The sequence below is a fragment of the Garra rufa genome, chromosome 16 (assembly GCF_049309525.1).
Source record: "Garra rufa chromosome 16, GarRuf1.0, whole genome shotgun sequence".
Lineage (NCBI taxonomy): Eukaryota > Metazoa > Chordata > Actinopteri > Cypriniformes > Cyprinidae > Garra > Garra rufa.
In genome coordinates this window covers 9,527,911-9,545,031 of record NC_133376.1, presented here as the reverse complement: position 1 = coordinate 9,545,031, position 17,121 = coordinate 9,527,911, and positions in this window count along the sequence as shown.

Below are 17,121 nucleotides of genomic sequence, written 5' to 3'. Positions count from 1 at the left end.
AACCCATACTCTGACAGCTGTGCACTTCACTTTGATATGCGCCATGCTACAGTGACTGGTCTAGTCTGCAATACAGCACTTCAAAAGCAATGTATTTTATAATGGGTGGGTAGCTGCAACCTGTCTCACAAAAAAACGATATAAGATTTTCCACTTTGCAAGATAAAAAGAAGAGGAGGAAGCACGCTGCTTGTTCCTTCGGGCGATTATGACACAGCATTTGCACAAAGTCTGTGAGCTTCCTGGTGCTTTTTTAGATATTTCATTACCCAGCGTAGGCACTGTGTCTGCATTTCCAAGAATGTTATTCTCATATTCAGGCATTTTTATTCCATCCGAGAGGAGTATTATTCATTATAATGCACCTTTTGTCAAACAAAGCACATAAACAAACAATAAACAAACAAAACCGTTTCTTCATTGTGTCACACCACTTCACTGCCGCTCTTACAGTGAGCATCATAGTGGAGGAGCAAACCTTCAAAAGATTTTGGCAATCTTAGGTCTCCTTAGGCTATTATTTGTTCCAGAGCAATTAGTTTTGAAAGGCACTGCAACAAGGTTGCAGTAAACCTTGTTAGAGCCCGAGCACTGCAGAGCGAGGACCCTATTGGAATTGCTCCGTTTATTAGGGCCCGAGCCCAAAAGGGCGAAGGCCCTATTGTTCTTCTAAGGGTTCTTATTTATTTATTTATTTTTTTTAATTAGGGCACAAGCCCAAAGGGGCGAAGTGTCCTATTGTTTTCCTTAGGATTATTAGGGCCCGAGCCCAAAAGGGCGAAGGCCCTATTGTTCTTCTAAGGATTCTTCTTTCCTGTTTTTTTTTTTTTTTTTTTTTTTTTTTTGTTAACCTTCCGGGCACTTAAGGGGGTCTTAACATGCTCAAAAACTCTTGAAAATTTGCACACACCTCGGAATCTGCGGCCATCAGGACGCCACAGAGACTGGTACCGGGACGTGGCAAGGGGACTCTACGGCGCCTCCTGGAATTTTGAGGGCCATATAGCACACATACTTGAACGTACACATATGAAACTCGGTACACATCTAGAACTCATCGAGCTGAACAACTTTTGTACTCTATGTCATAGGCTCCACCCAACAGGAAGTGAGATATTTAGGGCTGTTTAAAAAGCGTATGCTCTGGAATTTAATGTATATAATGTATACAAATATGTCACTATTATGAGTCAAAGTTATAGCGCCACCAACTGGCAGCAGAAACCGTGACGTTTTTGAAATGCTTTAAACTCAGCCTCTTAATTTTAGTCAATTTGCTTCAAACTTCATCCCAATAATGTTGAAACACGGCCGATGAGAATCTGTAAAGGGCATTATCGATAACTTTTATCATGTTGCCATGGCAACGTGCCAAACTGTAACTTCAGCTTTTTGTGGTTTTGAGCCACTTAAAATACTTAAAATTTCATGAAACTCAACACACACATCTGTATTAATGATATTTAGACACTGATAAAAGCCCATAAATGGGCGTGGAGCAGGCGCTCCATAGCGCCACCTTTTGACAAAAGTTGCGGGGTTTGTTTGTCCTACAGTCACCAAACTCGGTACATATATTGATCTCATCAAGCCAGACAAATTTCTAATTTACACCCATTAGCTACGGTCGACAGGAAGTCGGCTATTTTTATTTAAATGTGGATTTTTGGAAAAATCAGGCTGTGGAATTTGAAATACTCTTCCCAGGCCTTTCCACCGATGGCCACCAAACTCGGTCAGCGTGATCTCAAGACATTGGGGACGCAAAATTGCCAGGGGAATATTGATATCTTGAACGGTTTGACCGTGGCGGGGTGACAAATTATGGCGAGAAATGAGAAACAGGAAGTGTCTAATAACTTTGACACCCTTTGCCTGATTTTGACCAAACTTCAGCAGTTTGTTTGTCGTCTGATGCCGATCACAGAGATGTGACTATTATGAGTCAAAGTTATAGCGCCACCAACTGGCAGCAGGAAGTGTGTTGTTTGCAAAATGCTTTTAAATCAGCCTCCTAATTTTACTCAATTTGCTTCAAACTTCATCAGAATAATATCAAAACACGGGCGATGAGAATCTGTAAAGAGGTCCTTGATAGATCAAACGCTGTTGCCGTGGCAACATGTCAAACTTTAACATTTGTTTCCTGTGTTTTTGAGGCAGATAACATGCTTAGAATTTCATGAAACTCAACACACACATCAGTATTAATGATAGTAAAACACTGGCAAAAGCTCATACATGGGCATGGAGGAGACACTCTATAGCGCCACCTTTTGACAAAAGTTGGATGGTTAGTTGTAGCTACAGACAACAAACTCGGTCAGTATATTCGTCTCATCAAGCCGGACAACTTTCTAATTTACACCCATTAGCTACGACCAACAGGAAGTCAGCTATTTTGATTTGAATGTGGATTTTTGGAAAAATATAGCTGTGAATAAATTCATATCACTCGTAGCAAAATCAGACAGTGCACACAAAACTTTGTCAACATGATGCCAAGATACTGAAGATGTTAAATTGTGAACGGCTTTGGGATATCTTTAACGGTGTTGATGTGGTGATTTATGAAAGTAACAGTAAAAAAGATGAAGAGTTATTTCCATATATCTTTAAATTGCATTATTCTAACTCATCAAAACAAGAAATTCTTAGGAAATACGTGTAGTTTCAAAATGTTATCATGCTCAGAGGCCCCAAAAACATTAAAAATGTCATATAAATTTGTCAGATTAAAGCTCTAATACCAGGGATGAACACTAGAGGTCCTCATAAGATAAGGAATCGTTTGACCTCTAATGCTATTTAGCTCATTCTCAGTGTATAAGAATGAAAATAATCCATAGAATCGGTTGATATGTACTGTACTGTCAGTGTACTTTTACATAATTATTTTGTATAGGTGCTTAAAGAGCATTAAAATCTTTTTTTAATCTTTTAAGGAAAAATTATATGATTTATATACATATATACACTCTCACTGATAGAATAAAAAATCTTATAAGTATTACACTATACTGCTCAGTTCACTTAATTAGAATGAGAAACAAATACATCAACTAAGTTAATATGTATTTATTTTTAATATACTTGTTTATAATTATTTCACAGATGCTTATAGATCATTAAAATAATATTTAAAAATGCTTGTAGACCATAAAACATGGTAACTATTTAAAATAGGGTCTCTTTTGTTAACAATGGTTAATGAACTAACAAACACGAACGAACAACGAAAAGTATATTTGTAATCGATTTTCTTCAAACTTCATCAGAATAATGTAAAAACACTGCCGATGAGAGTCTGTAAAGGGCGTCCCTGATGCATCAAATGCTGTTGCCATGGCAAATAAATAAAACAAAAAATAAATTCAAATATTTGTTTCCTGTGTTTTTGAGGCAGATAGCGTGCTTAGAATTTCATTTTCCATTTTCGATTTTCAATGATTTATTATATATTTAAAGTGCAGCATCCTAACTCTTTGAAACTTTAAAAAAAAAAAAATAACGATTCATTCTGATCAAACACAGTACATTTCATAATTATACAAAACTCCACGAATGAAAGAAAATAAAAAAAACATCTGATCTCACTCTGCTCTGCACTCTTGTTTGTGTGGTAAGTGGCTGAGTGTAAGGAGGGGGGATGGGTGGTAAGAGAAAGAGTCAGAGAGGAGGAAAGACAGTTACGGTTAGTCCAAAGGGTTACTGTGAATGCATGTGCCAACTGGGCACCGTTTTCCTGATGCTATCGGGATGGCGACTGCACAGTCGGCGAGGGCCCGGTCATCGCTGCTTGCAGCTTTAATTTTTTTTTTTCAACCTTCCGGGCACTTTTGGGGGCCTTAACATACTCAAAAACTCTTGAAAATTTGCACACACGTTGGAATCTGCGGCCATCAGGACGCCACAGAGGCTGGGACCCGGGCATGGAACAGGGCCTCTACAGCGCCCCCTGGAACACAGTCAGAAAACTTGATGTACTGCGCACATATACTTGCACGTATTCATATGAAACTCGGTACACATATAGATCTCACTGAGCCAAACAACTTTTGTACTCTGTCATAGGCTCCACCCAACAGGAAGTGAGATATTTAGGGCTGATTAAAAAGCGCATGCTCTGGAATTTGATATACTCCTCCCAGGATTTCCATGGGATTGTCACCAAACACGGTCAGCATGATCTCAAGACATTGGGAATGCTAAATTGCAAGGGGATTTTTGATATCTCAAACGGTTTGGCCGTGGCAAGGCGACAAAGTTATGGCGAGAAATGAGAAACAGGAAGTGTCTAATAACTGTTGCACACATTGCCTGATTCTGATGAAACTTCACCAGTTTGTTCGTTGTATGATGCCGATTACATAAACGTGACTATTATGTGTCAAAGTTATAGTGCCACCAACTGGCAGCAGGAAGTGTGTCATTTTCAAAATGCTTTGAAATCAACCTCTTAATTATACTCGATTTTCTTCAAACTTCATCAAAATAATGTCAAAACACGGCCGATGAGAATATGTAAAGGGGTCGATGATAAATGAAATGCTGTTGCCATGGCAATGTGTCAAACTTTAAAATTAGGTTCCTGTCTTTTCGAGGCAGATAACATGCTTAGAATTTCATGAAACTCAACACACACATCAATATTAATGATAGTTAGACACTGGCAAAAGGCCATACATGGGTGTGGAGCAGGCACTCTATAGCGCCATCTTTTGACAAAAGTTGGGGGGTTAGTTTTTCCTACAGTTACCAAACTCTGTACATATATTGTTCTCATCAATCTGGACAACTTTCTAAATTAAACTCATTAGCTAAGACCAACAGGAAGCCGGCTATTTTGATTTGAATGTGGATTTTTGGAAAAATCAGGCTGTAAACAAATTCATACTCCTCCTAAGAAGAACAAGCTGTTCACACTAAACTTTTTTAACATGAAGAGAAGATTATGAAGATGCTAAATTGCGAGCGGATTTGGGATATCTTGAACGGTGTTGACGTGGTGATTTTTTAAAAATATAGTAAAAAAGATAAGCATAATTTTTTTCATATCTTTAAAGTGCAGCATCCAAACTCTATAAAACTTTTTTCACAAAGAGATCTAATCATTCTGAGCAAGTGCTGTTAATATCAATTTTATACAAGCTTCTATGAATTAAAGAAAATTAAAAAAAGAAATCAGAAACCTGCTCTCACTCTGCCTGACTGTCTGTGTTGAGTCACTACAGAGTGACTGAAGAGTGACTGAAGGGGGGAGGGGTGAAAAGGAGAGAGGGAGAGAGAGTGAAACATGCTGTTCCCTTCCGAGGGAACTCTCACTGCGTCCCCTAGGGGTCGCTATTGGGGAACGCCGCAGCGTGACTCGTGTCTGAAGAATGCATATAGAAAAACTACATGAAATGGCCGGCGACAGCGTATGACGTCACCGCGGCGCGCACGTCACTGCTGGTGCGTCACTACCGGGCGACACAGTATAAAGAGTCGCCGATGTAAACACACATCCTCTTCGCTGTCTTCAGCTTCTCTTTGTCTAGGAGTGCATGTATTCTCTCACCGGAGGCCTGCCTGTGACGTGTGTGGTAATCTGATACCCGCACTTTCACACTGCCCGAGCTGTGAGGGGAGAACATAAGCAAGATTAGCTCTTGAGAGAGTAGAATGCAATCGGTGCATTCATTGTTTGTTTGTAACGAGAGGCACGCTCTCATATCCACATGCAACGACTCTCTGCTACGTGGGTGTGGTGAATTACAGCACGTCCGGCTCCTGAGGGAACTAATAGGCTTATCGCGAAAACGTTTTTCTCTAAGAAGGAGCATAATTGTGAGGATACTACCTTTTCTAGTATCTTTGACAGAAAAGGGAGATTCGAAATTGGTCTGTAGTTAATTAATTCAGTGGGGTCAAGTTGTGGTTTTTTAATGAGTGGCTTAATAACAGCCAGTTTGAAGGTTTTGGGGACATATCCTAATGATAGTGACGAATTAATAATATTCAGAAGAGGATCTATGACTTCTGGAAGTACCTCCTTTAGTAGGAATAGGGTCTAACATGCATGTTGTAGGTTTAGATGATTTAACAATTTTATACAATTCTTCCTCTCCTATAATAGAGAATGAGTGGAATTGTTCCTCATGAGATCTACAACGCATTATCTGATGCGATACTGTAGCGGGCGGCTGTATGGTTACAATTTTATCTCTAATATTGTCTTGGAGGTAAAGTACTTCATAAAGTCATTACTGCTGTGCTGTTGGGAAATGTCTGCACCTGTTTCTGCTATATTTTTTGTTAATTAAACCACAGTATTGAACAAATACCTAGGGTTATGTTTGTTTTCTTCTAAGAGAGACGAAAAGTAATCCGATCTGGCAGTTTTTAATGCTTTTCTATAAGATAAGTTACATTCACGCCAAGCAGTACGAAAAACCTCTAGTTTTGTTTTCCTCCAGCTGCGTTCCATTTTTCGTGCTTTTCTCTTTAGGGCGCGAGTGTGATCGTTATACCACGGTGTTACACTGTTTTTCTTAATCTTTTTTAAGCGCACTGGAGCAACTTTAGAAGCCCTCCAGGGTGGAACAGGAGGCGCAGCAGTCCTCCAGGGCGGAGCAGGCAACCGCGTCATGGACTGGGACCTGGGGAGAGCAGCGACAGAGGAGGTAGACAGAGCAAGGAGAGAAGCAGAGAGTTCATGGGAGCACGCTGCCTCCATAGCCATGACGGGGCAGACAGGGAGCCTAGGCGGAGCTGGCAGAGCAGTGAACCTTGGCGGAGCAGGCAGAGCAGGGAGCCTTGGCGGAGCAGGCAGAGCAGGGAGCCTTGGCGGAGCAGGCAGAGCAAGGAGATTTGGAGGTGCAGGCAGAGCAGGGAACCTTGACGGTGCAAGCAGAGCAGGGGGCCTTGGCGGTGCTGGCAGAGCAGGGAGCCTTGGCGGCGCTGTTAGAGCAGGGAGTCTTGGCGGTGCAGGCAGAACAGGGAGTTCCGCATTGGCGCAGCAGATTCTTTGGCTGGCGAGGCTTCACGAGGGCAGTGTGCAGCCCACACACTCAGAATGGCGATGGCCATCGTGGGCAGTACGGTGGTTAATGGGAGGCCCATTGGGTTTGAGGGCGCGTGGCTTGGGAGCGTTGGCTCTGCGTGGCTTGGGAGCGTTGGCTCTGTGTGGCTTGGGAGCGTTGGCTCTGCGTGGCTTGGGAGCGAAGGCTCTGGACGCTCGGGGGAGACGTGACTTGACTCAGGAAGAGCTGTTTGACTTGACTCAGGAAGAGCTACTTGACTTGACTCAGAAAGTGCAGTCGCTTGACTGGACACAGGAAGTGAAGTCACTTGACTTGACTCAGGAAGAGCTGCTTGACTTGGCTCAGGAAGAGCAGACATGACGTTCACAGGCTGTGGTTTGATTGACGTGATGTGAGCGGGCGCTGGCTTGACAGACGTGACATTAGCGGGTGCTGGCTTGGCAGACGTGACATTAGCAGGCGCTGGCTTGGCTGACATGGTGTTAGCAGATGCTGGCTTGGCTGACGTGGCTTTAGCAGTCGCTGGCTTGGCTGACGTGGCGCTAGTGGGTGCTGGTTTGGCAGGCACAACGTTAGCGGGTGCTGACTTGGCTGGCGCTGATAGTAAGAGACTGACTGTTCGTGCTGACAGCAGTGGTGGGTCCTCCAAGCTGGATATTAGTCTCTGATAAGCCAGGGAGACGTGAGGGTCTGATGCAGCAGCCATTTTGACGACAGAGTCGGGCGTGGCGGCGGCCATCTTTACGACAGGCTCTGGCGTGGCGGCGGCCATCTTTGCGACAGGCTCTGGAAGGACGGCCATCTTGTGAACAGGCTCAGGAAGAACGGCCATCTGGTGAACAGACTTGGAGATGGCGGCCATCTTGTGAACGGGCTTTGGGGTGGTGGCCATCTTGCGAGAGAACTTGGGCGTGGTAGTCATTTTGTGAGCTGGGTCTGATAGGGCAGCCATCTTGCGAGCTGGGTCTGATAAGGCGGCCATCTTGCAAACAGGCTCAGGAAGGACAGCCATCTTGTGAACAGGCCTTGAGATGGCAGCCATCTTGTGAAGGAGCTCTGGGCTGGCAGACATCTTGTGAAGGGGCTCTGGGCTGGCAGACATCTTGCGCTGAGGCTCTGGGCTGGCAGACATCTTGGGCTGTGGCTCTGGGCTGGCAGACATCTTGTGCTGTGCCTCTGGGCTGGTAGACATCTTGTGCTGTGGCTCTGGGCTAGCAGACATCTTCCTCTGTGGCTCAGTGCTAGCAGACATCTTATGCTGTGGCTCAGGGCTAGCAGACATCTTGTGCTGTGGCTCAACCTAACTCACAGTAAACAGAGATTCACAATATAATAGAACAAAGCCAATAAACTGTGCGAGGGTCCAACTGGGGTCTTCATCAGGTAAATTGAAACTGATATCAGTGTCCAGTCCATTCCAAAAACCCTCCTTAATTATGGTTTCATTGCAAGATGCCAGGTGACTATATGTAAGGAATTCATCCACATAATGCTCGATGGGATGGCCATTTTGAAAAATGGAGCAGAGAAAACTTACGGGATTGGACAACCTTCCTGTTAGATCCATTCTTGGTAGGTCGTTCTGCTGATGAATAAAGCCGCTGGATCCGGGGTGTGGCGAAGTATTCTGTTACGAGGGAGTCGGAGATGAGGATCCAAATGCAAAGCTTTATTGACTGACGTGGTCAAAACAGACAGGGTGAATCACCAGCAAACAACAACAACGAAGAATAATCCAGAGAGTAATCCAGAAGAACAGGCGTGGGTCAAACTCCAGGTGGGCAGAACAAAGTAACAAAAGAACACAAACAAACAAACGAACAAAACAAGGCTAACCTATGACTAAGACTGAAACTAGAAAACAAGACAGGAATAAACTATGAACTAGAAACAGGGAACAAGGGAAAACGCTTGGTAATGTAGCTAGGAGCAAAACAATACTTCGCAGTGTGTGTGTGGCCTGAGCTTGCTTTTATGGCTGACAAACAGGAAGTAACCAGCAAAGCAGCAGAGGGAGCAGCAACAGTCAGTGAGGGGCAAGGCTCCCTCTGCTGGCCTGGTGTAACAGTATAGCTAATAATAACAAACAAGAAAAATCCAAACTGGCAGAGGGTTACTGTGAATGCATGTGCCAACTGTCTTTTTGAGGGCCTAAACATGCTCAAAAACTCACAAAACTTTGCACACGCATCAGACCTGGTGAAAATTTACATCTGATACAGTTTTCAGAAGTGGGTGTGGCAAAATGGCTTGATAGCGCCACCTATAACATTTAAACGGAGTGCGCCTCAAGCTCGAAACTCGGTACACACATGTAATATACCAATACCTACAAAAAAGTCTCCTGGTGCAACATCCGAAACCCAACAGTAAGTCCGTTATATTGAATTTCCTGTACGATTTTTAATCAGTTTTTGCCATTTTCAGGCCTCGTACTTTAACAAACTCCTCCTACAGTTTTTATCCGATCTTCAAATTTGCTGAGTGTCATCATAAGGCCTTTGCGATGATAAATTGCGAAGATCTAGAGTTTTCGTCGAAGGGTGTGTCCCTGGCGGCCTGACAAAATGTGATGTTTCGCCATGAAAAAGGAAGTTGCTATAAGTCAGGCAAACAATGTCCGATCTGCCTCAAACTTCACATGTTTGATAACCGGTCCTGAACACACGTCAGTGCCCATATTCAGTTATAGTCATAGCGCCACCTGCTGACAACAGGAAGTGACATGTTTAACACTGTTATGGACTCCTAGCAACATATTGAAACGTGTTAACTAGTCTTTAATAGGCTAGCAACATGCTAGAAACATGCTAAAACATGCTAGCAACACTTAGCTAAGAGCTAAAGCATGCTATGAATATAAAGACAAAAGGAAACTGCTATAATTCATGCATATAATGTCCAATCTGCCCCAAATTTAAGATTCAACATGCTACAAACATAGTAAAGCATGCTAGCATCACTTAGCTATTTTGCTAAAACATGCTAATAATACAATGAAGCAGAAAATGACTGTAACTCAGGCATGCAAAGTCTAATCTGACCAAATATAACATGTTTGATAAGAGTCCGGTCCTGAACACATGCCTGTGCCCATATTCAGTTTTAGTCAGAGCGCCACCTGCTGGTAACAGGAAGTGACATATTTAATTCTGTTATGGATGCATAGCAGCATGTTAAAAAGCATCAACAAGTGTTAAACAGGGTAGCAACATGGTAGAAACATGCTAAAACATGTTAGCAACACTTAGCTAAGTGCTAAAGCATGTTATTAATGCAATGAAACAGGAAGTTACTGTAACTCAGGCATGCAATGTCCAATCAGCCCCAAACTTAACATGCAACATGCTGCAAATACAGTAAAGCATGCTAGCAACACTTAGCTAATATGCTAAAGCATGCTAATAATACAACGAAACTGAAAATTACTTAGGCATGCAATGTCCAATCTGCCCCAAACTTAACATGTTTGATAAGAGTCTGTTAGCCTGTTAGCAACAGGAAATTACTTGTAACAAACTGCTCCTACAGATTTAATGGTATAAACATTATATTTGGTCAGTGTAATCTAAAGGCCTTAGCAATGTTAAATTGCGAAAATCTTGAATTTTCGTTATAGGGTGTGTCCGTGGTGGCGTGACAAAGTTAAATGTTTCGCCATGGACATAGAAGTTGTTATAACTCAGCCATACAATGTCCAATCTGCCTTAAACTTAACATGCTTGGTAAGAGTCCTGGCCTGAAGACACCTAAAGGCCAATATTCAGATTTTATCTATCTATCTATCTATCTATCTATCTATCTATCTATCTAAATATTTTGTAAAAATGAAGTTAACAAAACAAAGAGGTTAAACGTGTCAGATTGAAGACAAGAAAATTAAATAGTGGGATACACTATTGTATGCAATGAGCTGTATACTGTAGTAGAAGAGTAGTATGGTATTCCAAATATAGTCATGGAAAGGCAGAGCAGAATTAAAGTGTTCAAACTTTGAAAGAGTTCACCTAAGGAATTTAATGACATGCAGGGCTGATCAGATATATTAATAATGTATCAAGTTTCTGTGCATCTGTAACCCTGGTATAGGTAAGTACACACTAGGTTTGGTTGACTAAATATACAGTAGTCTGAAAATCCCAATTCAACAATTCATCATAGGATGTATTGAAATAAGATACAAGAAGTAATTGGGTACAAAAAGATAACTTGTATTATTTGAACAACAAATATAATGAACAATACAATAACCAAGTGTGTGTGTGCGGTATCAGTGTATGTGTATGACTTGATGAATTAAGTATCACCAAATCTGTCCATTCAGTTCACGTTGCTGAGCTCAGATTAGTTGTTCCAAATCACAGGAAGTAGAGTTCCTTTAGGTTCAATATTAAACCAGTGTTCTAGCAGGGGAAAATCCATTGATCGTAATTGTACAGTCCTACCGAAATGCTGGATGCAAGGGCACTCTGCACAAATCAATTGAAGATCACCAAATTCAAGCTGGGTGGCTCACCATCTTCAATCCAGAAGAGAATTCAAAGGAAAACCAAAAACCTGGCCGAGATTCAATCTTTCATTCCCGAAATCAACAAAAATACAAAAAACAATTCTCATGAGCCTCTTTCTGATGCAATGCTCCCTTTTTTCAAACAGCAACACAATGTCGCTAAGTATTTTTACAGCTTAATCGTTTCTTGCAGCTCAAAATCTTTGTCTCAATCTTTCTGCACTCTCTCGCATCATTCAGTGTATATAGCAGAGGCGGAGCTTCAAATAATTAACCAATCGCAAATACCCGTTCAAGACTGCTCAACTATTGCTAGGCAGATTTTCTAAATTCAGGTTTTGTACAGCATTATGATTGGAGAATTAAAATAAGAGCACTAATATAAAATAACAAATTATTAACATAAGTAATTATAAGAATCACATTCCTATGAGAACTTCTTATGGGGGTTACACCCTCCCTCTCTGAAACAACATGAGTCTCTTTATATTGTTAAACGACATCGCAGTTTGAGATCATAGGATTCCTTATGGTAACATCCTGTGATTCTATCAAGGTGTCAATTACTGCTTGATGAAATCCTTCTAGCAAAGTCTGTGCAAACGAGATTATAGGTTTCCCCAATGTTGGATAATGAAACAATCCTGGGCGTCTACGGGTTCATTCAGATCTGCGCACAGGACTTCCACTTGATGGTTCATCTGAAGGAATTTCATCATTTTTCCCAGGTTCCATCACTTCAGATGCTTGTTCATCCACACTTGCGTTAAGTGGACTGTTTGGTACTGGTGAGTTCAGCTCAGCTGGGAGTTCAGGTGAGTTCTCAGTTTCTCTGCTCACAGTTGTCTCGAATGAATCTCCCTCATAAATTCTGACTAGAGGTGAGTTGCCCAAGTATTCGGCTCCATCTACAAATTGGTTTGAACTAACTGTATCGTCAAACTGTCTTTCCATAACAATTTTGGCAGGAACGGATGGTTCTTTTGTACTCAAAAGGCCCATTCTTTCCAACAGATTGATTTGGGACAGTGTGGTCCCTGGGTACTTCACATGGCTCCACAGTCCTCTCTCTCGCAGGTGTGATGAAAACATGCTGCCAGTATTCTTCCTCATCTTCTGAATCAGGTTTATCAGATTGAACACAGTCTTGTCTTCCTAACTGGAATGACAATATTCTCTCTCTCTTCCATTTCAGCAAGAAATCCACAAGGGAGCAGGTGATCATGGTGTAACGTCCGTACTGGCCCGTCAGCATTCTCAGGTTTAACGGAGTACACAGGTAAGTCTCCCATACGTCTGGTCACAATGTAAATGGTAGATTCCCACCGATCAGCAAGTTTATGTTTGTTACGCAAGCACAAGTTTCTTACTAAAACCCTGTCTCCTATCTCCAAGGTGGACTCTCTGATCCGCTTATCAAAGCGTTTTTTGTTCTTTTCAGCTACCTTCCTTGCATTTTGGATTGCAATTTTATAGCTGTGCTCTAACCTTGCTTTCAGATTCTTCACGTACTGAGAATGAAAAGGAGTGTTACCATCTTTGACCGGTAAGCCAAAGGCAATGTCAACTGGTAGCCTTGGCTGTCGACCAAACATTAGCTCATACGGTAAAAAAAACAGTAACCTCATTCTTTGTACAATTATAAGCATGGGTTAATGGTTTCACATTATCACGCCAGTGAGTTTTATCCTTGTCTTGCAGGGTACCCAACATACTCAAGAGGGTGCGATTAAATCGCTCGACTGGATTCCCCCTTGGATGGTAAGGACTTGTTCTCACTTTACGAGTGTTTGTGAGGGTGCATAGCTCTTTTATAACATGGGATTCAAAGTCTCTGCCCTGGTCACTATGGAGTCTCTCTGGGAATCCATAGTGAGTCAGGAAATGATCCCAAAGACACTTGGCAACTGTAACAGCTTTCTGATTATTTGTGGGAATGGCCACTGCATATTTTGTAAAGTGATCTGTGATGACAAGTATATCTTTTGTGTTCCGACTATCTGGCTCCAGTGATAAAAAGTCCATGCACACCAGTTCCATGGGTCTGGTGGTGCATATGTTGACAAGAGGAGCTGCCTTATCAGGCTGAGCTTTCCTTCGGACACACCTTTCACAAGTCTTAATTTTCCTCTCAACTTCCAGAGACATTCTAGGCCAATAAAATCTGGACCTGACGAGATCGAGAGTCCGTTCGATCCCCAGATGGCCCGTGGAGTTTCTGGAGTACCAGGGGTCGAACTACTTCTGGCAACACTAACTGGAACACTGTCAGGCCATCAGATATCCGTGTTCTATACAGGAGTTCATTTTTAAGCTGAAAACGGTCCTATTCTTGTAGCATCAACTGGAGATCAGGACTGTTACCTTTTAAGCTGGTAGGTAGTCTTTCTTCAGATTCAAGAAGCTTTATCACTTGACTAATGGTAGGATCCTCCCTTTGCAGCTTTTTGAGGTCTACCTGACTATACTTTTGCAGGAGTGAAACACCACACTCTATGTCCTGTTCCTCAAAACTAGCTGGAACCACTGATGACTGCATTCTTAAGGATTCTACATAGCCAAGGTAATAATTTTGCTCACAGTTTTGGCTAATATAATGCTTTTGACATGTTGCTTCAACGGTTTCTCTAGCAATTTCTCTCAATGAGGCCAAGACGTCAAGAGATTTGAGGTGAACTGCTGGATCTGTTGACTCTCACCTTCCGATATACCATAATCCTCCAACACATCATGAGGTCTTCTGGATAAACCATCCGCATCCATGTTGTGTTTGCCAGCCCTATACTTGATGTTAAAAGTAAAAGTGGACAAAGCAGCTAACCAACAATAGCTGGCTGCATCCAACTTGGCTGTGGTGAGTAGGTAAGTCAATGGATTATTATCAGTACTGTGAATTGACTCCCATACAGATAGTCTTGGAATTTTTCCACAATAGCCCATTTAAGGGCTAAAAATTCAAGCTTATGGGCTGGGTACCTTGATTCACTGTGGCTTAACCCTCTGCTTGCATAAGCAATTACACACGTTTGGCCATCCTGCTCCTGGTACAATGCTGCACCCAACCCAGTAGTGCTAGCATCCGTGTGTAGGGTGTAAGGCAATTTAGAGTCAAAGCCAAGAATGGGAGCAGAAGTTAACTTGTCAATAATGGTCTTAAAGGCTTCCTGACATTCTTGGCTCCAACGCTCAACAAAAGGCTCTTTGGTATTTAAGTACTGGGCATTAGTAGCTACCTTAGTCCCCTTTCGCTGAGGTGGGTACCCAGCCATGAGTTTGGTCAGTGGTTTGACAATCTTTGAGTAATCTTTAATAAAACGTCTGTAATATCCTGAAAAACCAAGGAAAGACTTCAGTTCTTTTAAATTCTGGGGTCTCGGCGAGGTCTTCAGTGCTCTAATCTTTTCAGGATCTGTTTTAACACCTTCTCTAGACACAATGTGTCCCAAGTAGCATACCTCAGTCTGAAAAAATTTACATTTTTCAAGAGACAACTTCAATCCATTCTCTCTGAGACGTCCTAACACATTGATGAGCCTACTTTCATGCTCTTCCAACGAGTCTGAATAAACGATTAAATCGTCCAAGAAAACGAGAACTTCTTTTAAGTTTATGTCTCCCATGCATCTTTCCATAAGGCGCTGGAAAATGCTGGGCACATTTGTAATGCCCTGGGGCATCCTATTAAATTCCCCAAAACCTAATGGGCAAGTGAAGGCTGTTTTGGGCTTATCTTCCTCTTCCATTTCCACCTGGTAATATCCGGATTTCAAATCCATCACGGAAAACCACTGCGATCCCGCAAGTGCTGAGAATGACTCCTCCAAGTTAGGAAGTGCATATTCATCCCTAATGGTTTGCATATTTAATTTCCTATAATCCACACAGAGGCGTACATCTCCATTCTTTTTTCATACTATGATTATTGGTGATGCGAATGAAGACTCAGACTCCCAGATTATACCAGCATCAAGAAGAGTTTGCAAATGTTTTTTCACTGCCTCAAGATCTCTGGGATGAATGGTGCGTGCCCTTTGTTTAAACGGTGTCTCATCCTTCAATTTAATATGATGCTTTATCTTTGTGGCATGTCCAAAATCAAGATCATGCTGAGAAAAAACATCAGAGAACGAATTCAGTTTCTGTGCTATACGTTCTCTCCAATCACCAGATAATGGAGACTGCCCAAAGTCAAACTGCAATTCAGGATCAGAAGTTCTCTCTTGCTGACTAGAACAACTAGCTGCAGCCCGCTTCTCTTCTCTCATACAAGGATTTTGAATGAGCTTAAGTGGAATACTGAGCTCAGCTACAATGCAGTTATTGGGAAGTATTATGTTGTGATCAGTTTCATTCCTCAAGAAGACTGGTACTTTGAAGGGACTGCTCCTCGGTAGAGTAATGAGACTGTTGTCCACAAACATTCCTCCAGGAAGAACAGATTCTGATGGCTGTTCAAGTAAAGCCCAGATCTCACGTCCCACCATCGCTGACTGTACCATGTATCCTTCCACTAAAATCTTTTGCCCTGCAGGTAGGACTTCATTAGTTCTTCCCTTTAGCTTCACTAGGCCCATCTTACCACTTGCAACCTGCAAAACCTCTTACTCAGTACTCTCCAGACTTGGTTATATCCATACCAAGTGGCACTACTTTTCATGTTTGACAGGTTGCTGCACTATTCATATATGGCATCCAGGGTGTTAGTGCCAATCAACAGTGGGACTTCACTGCTAGAACTGACATCTGGAACAACCAAAGCAAGAGTATATATTTCAGGTTCTGAATAGAAGAATTCTTTGGGAAACTTAATGCAGACCTTTATGTACCCCAAATAGGGCACTAACTGGCCATTGGCTCCCTCGACTGCAAGCAATTGGCTGATAGGATGTATGGGTTGGTCAAGGAGATAGTTGTTATAGAATGACTGTGCAACCATGGTAACCTGTGAGCTAGTATCCAGTAGGCATTTGCAGTCTTTCCCAAATACTTGAACAGCTGCAGTGCATTTTTCTCCAATAAGTTGTTTTAGCAACTTCTTACTCTGCGGATTTTTACATGTGGGACATGAATTAAGCATGGACTCTGTATGTACCACAACAGGGCCCTCATCTAGTTTAAATCCTGTCGTCTTGGGTTACCATTTTTCACGTCCCAAGCATGTTGCTTCTCTCTAAGCTCTTTCCTCTTAGCCTGCACTAGGTTGGGGTTTGGCGCATTACTGCAAGAGGAAGCAATGTGGACATCTTCTTCCGCACCTAAAACAATACCAAGGTTTTGGTTTTGGAGCAGAAACAGGAAGGTCTGACAACAGATTCATGTCTGGTTTGTTACCAGCTGGCTTTGATTTGTCTTGCTTGGAAACTTTTGTCCGTGCCCCCTTCTCGTCACGAAGAGTCAAAAGCTTTGCAACCTGAGTTTGTAGTTTAGCAATCTGCTTCTGCAAAGGCTGTACAGCCGCTGATGGAATACAGTCACTATCAACTGGTAAGTCAAAATTAGTCAGACATGGGTTACAAGCAGCCTGTACATTTGTCACCCCTAGGTGCAGTCTCATGCGGTTGCACTTAGCTGCCTGTCTATCCTCTT